Genomic DNA, 10,087 nt, shown 5'->3' with positions numbered 1-10,087 from the left:
ATGGGATTCTTTACATGGTGCGCCAAAGAGCACTTGGCACAAAGTAATGATTACGTCCTCAAAGGACAAACCATTTGCAAAATGCATAATACAGTACCAGACAAAGTGCACAAACATGAAACATACAAACAAGCAGAAAAGAGCCTCCTGAAGCCTCCTTAAACAAGCCGTTGTAACTGCACTAACTCTGGCCAACTGGACCCGCTGACATGGAGAGGTCCTGGGACAGTTTCAGTCGACCTGAGACTGAACTGCATGAACCCGAGTGAGTGATGCACTGCTATGCCACATCATGAGACGGCATCCTTTTTCTCACACGGGGTCAGCTGTTCTAATGAAAGGCCCGTCATGAAAAAGATGAAAAATATCTATCAGGGACTGAGGGAATATTTGTCCTGCCCTTCAAACAATCCCTTTGAGAGAAAGAGGTATGGAGGGTGGGAGGCGGGGCGGGGGGTGGGGGGTGGGGGGGAGTCTGCTCATGGCTTGTTCCAACGGCACATTTGAGACTGACCTTATACAGCCCCCCATAAAGAACTATAATGTTTATATTATATAAGGCTGCTAATGGATAGAACACACTACGGCATGCAACTTAATAATGTCCTACATCTTTATTATGGGAATATTACATTGATTATTGGAGTTTAAAAGTACCATAAAGGTGCAATAAGGTCACTATAAAGACAACACTGAGCACCACAGACACTGTGTAAATCTCTACAGGGACATTATAAGAAATGTGTGTGTGTGTTTAGGTGGGGCAGCTGGAAGTGATCCTATTTAGGTACCAGCGTACAGGACTTTTGTTGGGCCCTAACCCACATTTGACAGGAAATCCACACTTTAGCCGTTAACGGGCGGCGGGCTTAAAGCCCTCCAGAGAGAGCAGCAGGGGGAAGAAATGGTTTGAGGTAAATGCCAGATGCCCGGCCCTCCCTCATTAAGACGCGTGCAGGTCATTTAATTTTTCTTTGGTCCCTTTTCTTCCCTTTGGTCTGCGTGTGTGTGTGCGCAGGAAAGTACCAGCAGGTGTAGAGGTGTGTGTGCGTGTGTGTGTGTGTGTGTGTGTGTGCTCAGGGGGCTCCAAACAGCGGCCTGTGCACGGAGGTGCACTGTGCACCGTACACATGTCGCACCCGTAATGTCAATCAGTGTCAGTGCAAAGAAGAAATCCAGATGCTCAGAAAATCTGTCTTGGAGCAAATTTTTGTAGATTGGTACCTTTTGAACTAGGGCTAGCCCTGTCCCATGTGGTTCACAAGTCTCAGGTAAATAAGTTAGGTTTGACAGCTGATTATGCATCGAGGGAGAAGATGTTGGAAGTGGGAGTGCTCTTTCATAACAGACCAAAGCCATGGGAGTATTAACTTCCATGATTTATTTTTTCACTCAAAGCCTCGGGCCTATGGCAGACGATTCCAAAACGTCAGTCATTCTGCTGCATTGTTAATTAGAGCATGGGAAGTTTGGTAATGCTATGATGTTCAACACTGATGGGTAACTTTATTTAAATACTATCTTAAGATGTAATCAGTGCAACTGACATAAATTTCACAACTGCCAGTAACAATAGGGTCCAGCTCTTTGAAAGCATGATCACAAGCTCCTTCTCATCAGACAGTCAGTCCCAGAGGATTTCCAGCTAATTTGCCATCACCCTTAACAAAGTCCAGCAACCTTCTGTCGTCACAGGGTTCCTCAGAGTTAACGTTCATGATTCGTGATTGATCCCACTGTTTCTGCATTTTTCAAGCGTGGACGAGGGGAGGATTGGCCCTACAACAGCAGAAAGTAGTGAGAATAGGAAAAGTTGTGTTGTGAGGATGGAACAGAAACAAATGTGGTTAAATGATGATCAGACTGGTCTTCTGTAGCTGGTTTCTGCTTTGGCACTGTTGGAGTTACAATCTCCTTTTGAGGACTTCATAATAATGTATGGAAGCTTATTTTTTGTTTTGGATGTGTTGTGATTTGTCTTTTTAATAAAAAAATTTACACAGGAACACAGGAATGTAAGAAACATTAAGATACTGTAATGGTAACAATTAATGTAGAAATGAGAAATGGCAAATTAATGCTCTCTTTCACTGAAAAATTGGATGAAATAAAAAATATGTGTTTTGTTGGTGGGGGCTTGTGGAAAGTGAAACAACATGCTCTCCAAACCATAAGTCTGGATGGGTTTTTTTCCACGCAGTATGGTTTTGTAGTTTCTTTCTAGAAAAACTACAAATCCATCAGAATAAGGCTGATGTTAAAAACCCATAAAACCCCCACACATAATGGCTTTAAGGGATCTGTTTTTGTGTCCATCTCTTTTTTGCTCTTGCTTTTTCTCTGCGTTGTCCTCGTGCCCACATAAACACACACCTATTTCATGGCCTGCTGAGCCACGTAAAGAGGTGTGGACAGGGGAAGTGAGGAGGCGGAGGAGGGTGACCCAGAGAGATGGGTAGTGTTCATCATCAGGGAGAGCTGGGAGTTTTTCGACATGGTCAGCTCCCAAGGCCAGAACCTGTCAGCACCTACGAAATGCAGCCTCATTTGACTCCGATTCAAACTGGCTCCTTACAGTGCTATGGCAACATGTGTTATTCTAAGATAAGTTCATTTTTACACACAGCTGATGTGCTTATCCAACTGGCAGCTTCAAGTCTTTGGTTCCCGACATTGAGAGCAGTTGGCAGTTCAAAGGACCAAAACCAAAAATTCCAAGCAACCAAAGCATGAAATTACACTCTGTCCCCGCACTATTAAAGTTCTTAGTGGGAATGAAGAGTCCAGTACACGCATATTCAGATCATGTACGCTTACTGTGTCAAATATCTATATTCTTATATTCTATATTCTCTCTATATATTCTTTTTTGGACAGCTCCAAAGATTCGGTGCTTGCATCTCAATTGCTTCTTCAGAGATGTTATGGATTTCACCCGGACTCACCTTATCAGGGTCCAGGTGTCCATGCCTTGACCTGGGGCATTATCATTAACAGCACTGACCGTCCTACATGCAAGATTTTATCCCTTTCCCTCTAATTACTTTACACCCCAGCTGCCCAACAAACACTCCCCTTGTCTCTGCTTTCTTCCATTACTGCACATGAAGGAGGCTAATCACCGGTGTGATCTCCCCCTTTTCACCTCTGACCCCCCCACCGACACTAGAATAACAACCTCCATACCAGCCCCCCAACCCCTCGATGCCCCCCCCCCTCAATTAGGAGGGTGCTTTTCCCCTTGCAGATGACAGATGAGGGGTCAGGGGGTTGTCAGACCCCCTTGCTAGTTTCTCCTCGTGCCCACCGAGGGATGAAACAGAAGGACGTCCTTGCTTTGGGGAGTGACGAGGAAAAAGGTTTAGAGATGGAAGTTGTACTGACATAGATGAATGACTGTCGGAGAACTGGGCACGGGAGCACAAGTTGGGGTCGGAAATTAGACCTGCTGGATGGAGCTGAGGAGGAAAGGTGTTCAAAGAAAAGTCAAGACTGAAATGGTAAAAATGAGACAGAGAGTAAGAACAACTGCTGCAGCGAGACTGAGAAATTGCCTCATAAAGAGAATCGGAAGTTGGACAAAGAGAAAGAGGGTGGATGGCAGGATTTAATGACCGAAGCAAAAACAAATGAAAAGAGGGAACAGGGGAGGAGAAAGACAGAGCGAGATAAGGCAACGCTCGCTGTGCTGAAACACTGCAGCGAGCCTTTTTCCTCCGCTGCAATAAAAGCAGAGCTGCAGTCCAATGAATCAAGGCGTTGGGGGCTTTGCTCTCTCTGTTGTGTGTTATGTCCACTGCTAATGGCCAGCAGATGTGGAGGTATTTCACAAGTGTGGCTTTGGAAAACATTCCCGCACATAAATCCAATTAGGTCGGACCCTGCACACGAGCTAGCTAGCGAGCGGGCGAGCGCGCTCACGACCGCCCAAACGCTCCACAGACACGGTTGACTTAAATAATCAGATTTCTCACAGCAGATAGAGGAAGATACAGACTCAGTAATGGTTCAAGACGTTCTAAGCTTAAGTAAACCAATGTTCTAATTCAGGATTTTGGCTATTTGGGTTTGTCTGGTTTGGATGTCGAGGTGGGCGATCAGCTTGGACAGATCAGTGTTTGCTGTCAGAGATTTCTTTACACAGACGGTTCAAAGGACACAGTAAAACTACAGCAGAGAGAAAAGACCCATGAGACAATGCCACAGATAGCATTTGAAAGCAGACCTGGAGCCAAGCAATTCATATCAGGCCAAAGTTGTATCATCAATGGAAATGCTCTGTCTCCCGGGATCACCTGCAGTGGGATCAAATAATACAGATCGAGTAACCATGAATGAACTCTGTGCCAAGCTAATATACCTCAAGGCAGCAAAAACTCATGTTTCCTCTGAGAGCCGTTCTACAAAGCAGCATCAGCCCATCCCAGCCAGTCATTCCTGAGAGCATAAACCCTTGTTTGGAGACGAGACTGGTAGCCAGATGACCTCCGGTTTATAATCGTAACTCCAGTACAAATGTAATTTTATGGGGTGAGGTAAACGGCCTCCAAGCCATCAATATTCAACACATTAATGATATCACGCAAGAGATGAAAGGCCTTAAATCACAAAGCTGGGTCGCATTGTTTTAAAATAAAAGCAAAATGTTCTTTAATATACACTTAATGGATATTCTGAAGGAGGAGCAGTACAGTTGTTTGAGGGTATCTGTACAACATGTAAGGTATGATTTGGACAATTGTTGTTTCGGTGCAGGGTTTAGCAAATCTTCAGTCAGCTGACATTGGACTAAAATTGATGATTTTAAAACACAGAAAAACATGATTGCGGTTGTGGAAACCTCTAGATTATGCAACAATAATCATTTCTAAATAAAACCAAAGAGGACAAAGATCATTCAATTCTGAAATAATGTTTCATTTTGTGCCTATAAACTTGAAAGTTTCACATCAGGAAATTACATCTGGTCTCCAGCTGTCATGCTCAATCGTCTCTCATTAACACTGAATCTGATATTAAAACAGATTTTTGTTTGAGTGATCTTTGAGTGTGCAAAACCATTTTCTTATCTTTTCGACACACGTGCCCATCAAAACTTTGATACAAGCCTTTTGATTCAAAGCCTGCAAATAAAAATAATAACAAATGCTCTGTTTGGCATAGCGAGCTACGGCTAACATTGCTGATAAGTCACACAGGCTAAACTCTCCTCAGAATGCTTTATGTGAGATCCAGTTATTGTGCAAACACAGCGTGAGCCAGATCATAAAAGCCAGCTGAAATATTTTGTCCACATTTGGGCTTGACCACAGCCAATAACTAGTATAATTTAAAAAAGGAGCAAACTGACCACAGGTCACATGACCCAGACACTAACATCATCTCAGCAATTACAACAGTGCATAGGATCTGACCTAGAGTCAGCGCTGCAGCCTACTGTGTCTGGATCATGAGCTATTGTTTCTGGTGTGGCAGCTGCTGCATGCTTGTCTGGCACCTCATTCACTGCTAACCGCCTCCACGTGTGTGTAAAAGGACAGGTCCAGATACATTACGTGTACTCTCTGCACACACACACACACACACACTCTGAGGTCCACATATATAGGCGTAAATGCACACCTCGCCACACGCCACAGACAGACACACGTGCACACACACACACTAACTAATCCCCTGGCTTTAGTGGCACAGCGGGAGTGTGGTGGTCTTGTGTGGCTTTATTAACTGGGGTGGGGCAGGGAGAGGTGAGATGGTAGAGCAAGGGATGGAAGGATGGAGAGAGAGGACAGAATAGGGGGACGGGGGGAGTCCCACCAGGTGCTAATAGATTTCCTGCAGCTTTGAAACGTTCGCTTGCGCCGGTCCCCTGGAATGGAGTCAGGTTTCATCTGTGGCAAATTACCCGGACCGAGGATTGACCTCCCTTCAACACACACCCGGGACGCACGCCCGCGACACACATTCCGACACACACTTAGCAAGTGGGACAGACGTGTGCACACACCCTCAGTTACACCTACACAGCACTAACATACATCCTCTCTAATGAAATGCCTTCGCAACTCATATTCATATACATCTTCTCTCTTTAAAGGAATGGCTCAAGATTTTGGGAAATAAGCGACAATTATTTGGTTTCATTAAGAGAGTCAGATGTGAGGATTGAATCAGAATTAGCTTAGCATAAAGACCGGAAGCAGGGAGAAACAGCTAGCCTAGCTCTGTCCAAAGTTCATAAATACACACAACAATGCTGTATTTCTAAAGCTGTACGGAACAAATGTGGTTTACAGGGTAGTTACATGGAGCAATTTCTTATCAAACAATTGCTGGGTGTATAAATTCAGCATCCCTAAGTGTTGTCTTCAGAGTCAGGTTTGCCAGATTTCGTACTTTTATGGACCAAAACAAAACCTGTGCTAATAGGCCTATCTGGTATCCCACGCTAGTCAAAAGCTGCACAGAAGCACTGGACAGATGGACCAGATGGCCTCCGGTGCATAGCTAAAATCAAAAATTCAAAATTTCTAACATTATATTTATGTGAGAGTGCGTATAGTGTGGTATAAAGACAAGATGAAAAAACTTGTAAACTCGTAAAAGGTTGTAAAAACTTACAAGTTGTGGTTTTTACGGGGGTTACGTGCCAAAGTGGCGTCCTAGAGTCCATACTGGTTGCAAGATTATGTTTATACTTAAGTTCTGTATTAAGCAGTGAGTTTAATGTGAAGTCAGATTAAATGTGTTTTGTTACCTTCAAATTTCTTCTCAAGCAATTCCTGTTTCCTTTCTTTATGCTAAGGTAAGCAAACTGGCTGCTAGCTTAGCACCAATCTTCTCATGTAACCCTTGACAAGACAGCAAACAAGCTTATTTCACAAAATGTAGGTAACATGTCCTGACTCCATGAGACTGATTGTAACCTTCTTATGTTAGTCTCTCTTTTGCAAAATGTTCAACTGTTCCTTTAACTCTCTCGCCCACTTCTACTGCACTAATTATGCATTTACTCAGCATCTAATTACCCGAGTGCCACACACACACAGGTTCGCTGCAGGTCAACCCTTTGATAGTTGTGGTGGGAGAGGTGCTGCACCTGCATGTTTGCATGCTTGTAATTTTCTGTGTGTGTGTGTGTGTGTGTGTGTGTGTGTGTGTGTGTGTGTGTGTGTGTGTGTGTTTGGGTGGGTGTTGTGTGTGTTTGCACAAGTTGTCCAGACTGGAGGTGAGGGTTTGTAAATGAGTCACTTTTGCTCAGGCAGATAATGTATGCAATATGAGTGTTTACATATATGCATGTGTTGGTGTGAGGATTTATAGGTTTGTTTGTCTCATGTGTGGCTGTATTCCTGGATTCATGTGTGTGTGTGTGTGTGTGTGTGTGTGTGTGTGTGTGTGTGGGCCTGTAGGGACTGTGAGATGCAGCTGTAGGGTAATTTAGTCACAGTAGATTGGGCTTCGCGTGTCAGAGGATCTTTAAGAGGGTAGTTTTTCTGCGTGTACTAGACCATGGCGCTTAATCACGCACATTGTTATTAGACATGACCAAAATGCTGACTCGCTGTTCTGATCAGACACCTGGGGTTCGCAGAAGAGGAAATAACTCACGCTCTACCAGAGTAACAGACGTCTGCCCGACTCCACGTCCGTGTTATGTAACTGACTTATATCTGATCTATCTGATATGCGTCTGTCTCTGTAACAATAGACTCCACACGACTCATTGCAACAGTTTGTCTCGCAGCGTGAGTCATTGTTTGTGACTCTGGACGTGAATCTGTTTGTTCTAACGGTAAGTAGGACAACCAGCCAATCAGTCAGATGGGCAGTTAAAAATCTGTCTGCCAGAGGAGAGGGAACAATAGTCACAGCAGGGGCAAGATGCTGAGAAACACATTTCAGTATCACCATTTACTGAGTTTACTTGACTGATTCATGCTGCATCACTGCTTTGTCAGCTGATTACTCTTATCAACAGAGCAATGATCATTTCCTTTAAAGAGCCGTCTCATCCGAATGACCAATAATCATGTTTTCTTTTTCTCTGGAGGTGTCTAGCCATGTATATAGTTGTCCTGAAAATGAAAACAAATGCGTGGAAATATGCATCAGGATCAGAAGCTGTCTCGTCTGAAGATTGTGATCCCCTTGTGGGGACACGTTTCCAAATTACATAGTTTTTGCGGAAGGTCATGTACATGAATCTTCTCCATCAGGTTTCTAGAGCTGAGCTGAACGTTTTTTTTTTTCCCCCTTTCCTGTTCGGACACCATCATTTAAAGACAAAGTTTGGACAGCTTGTTTCTTTTTCACCTCGGGTCCGTCTGCAGATCTCTGTAAGTGCTCTTCTGTTTTCTCTTCTCCTCTGCTCTCCTCTCCCCTGAGATAAGGACCACTCATATTTCCAGTCAAGGACAGCCGATACAAAACCGTGGGTGATGCCAGTGATTCAAAAACCACATCAAACCACTGGTACTGGTCAACAAGCGGCCCAATGAGGGAGGTGTCCCACATCTGCCCTGGGTATTTTTCTGTTTTCCCGATACAGCTGGGGCCTCCACCATAGCTGCACTTTCTCTGCGGCCAAATAAACATTAAAGGAACATGGAAAGCCAATGCTACCAGACTGCCGCAATTACAACAAAGTGAATGCATAAATGACTGGCAGATGAGTCACAAAGTAACAGAGGTCCCAACAGGGATGCAAAGTGGTGCTTGAGACAGGGGAGCAGGTGAAGGAGGTCTTGAATTCAAGCTGTTTTGGGAAATACCAGGGAAAGACTTTGACTCTGCCAAGCCAATTGTATAAACGTACGGTTTTCATGAAGCTTTCTTTCCAAGCTTTCATGCGGTTCAAATTATACAAGGCCAACAAGGCCATGTAAATAATTTCCTTTGCTAATATTCTAAAGAACTGCATCGCTGCACAGTTGTTTGTACACACAAGAATTACTTAGAAGTTGATTACACAATAATATACGCCATCAAAATTACTTTCGTCATGCAGGCCACTTTTGTTTACTGTACATGGAAAATAAAAGATAATTCTCTCCTTATTTCTGTCACTTTAACAATGTATGATTTGATATTTTCTTTACTGAGCAGACATTCCAGCACAAGACCACAACGTCCCCTCCCTAGCTGCTGTCGTTCTTAGGTAGCGATTCACATTAAAACGTAATGTGACACATTTATCCCATGACGTTACTCAGTCTCCAGAGGGAGCATGTGTGGTCTCCAGGCAATCTCATGTGAGTTCACTTCAAGTGAAGCCCAGACCACCAATTTGAGATGGATGAGATGGAGTCCACTTTGCTGACTTACACCTGGATTCCAAAACAGCCATCACATAGCACAAAATGTACCAAATTGTGGGAGTTTTGTGTGCAAGGGTTGAGGGTTTCCTTGATCAAAAACACAGTTAGGGCCTCAGTTTACTTCAAACAAAGTGACTGTTGCAAAACATCCTCATACCTAAACAACAGAATAGGTAATATGCCAGTGACTCCTAAAAGGCCACACAATTGTTGGAGAGTACCAGAGACAGTACCGAACCTTCACCCCTTGTGAAATCTTGCAGATTGCTTTGGTTTAGACACCAAAACTACTGGATAGGTTTAGGTTTGTTGGATTGCTGTAGCAGCGAATGGAGCCCTCTCCTCCGACACCTCATGTCAGATTTTGGGAGGATCGTGTGTGACAACTTTTGTAACTTTATTAAACTGGCAATCCAACAAGAATGTCTACTTTTCACAGCAACTGGGCAGGTGTTTTGAGGTGTGAGACCAGGCAGGGCTTTCTTTTTTGCATTCTTCACACCACCATTTCTGTCCCTTTATGTACCTGTCTGATTATGCAAGGCTGTCTGAAAGTGTGTGCCATTGTTTCCATTTGCATGATTAATTGGATCAAGACAACAAAGGCACTCAACAGCCATTGAGTTGAGGGAGTTGATGTGATGCAGGCAGGAGGAGTCTATGGTGAAATGTGGCCATCCAGAACAAGCATAATCTCTGTTGCCTTTAAACTTTCAGCATAATAAACCCTTTAGATTCCAGAGTCTGGAGATAGTGTAATCAAAGGT

This window comes from Chaetodon auriga, chromosome 22 (assembly GCF_051107435.1).
Source record: "Chaetodon auriga isolate fChaAug3 chromosome 22, fChaAug3.hap1, whole genome shotgun sequence".
Taxonomy (NCBI): Eukaryota; Metazoa; Chordata; class Actinopteri; order Chaetodontiformes; family Chaetodontidae; genus Chaetodon; species Chaetodon auriga.
Note: the sequence above shows the minus strand (reverse complement) of the source record.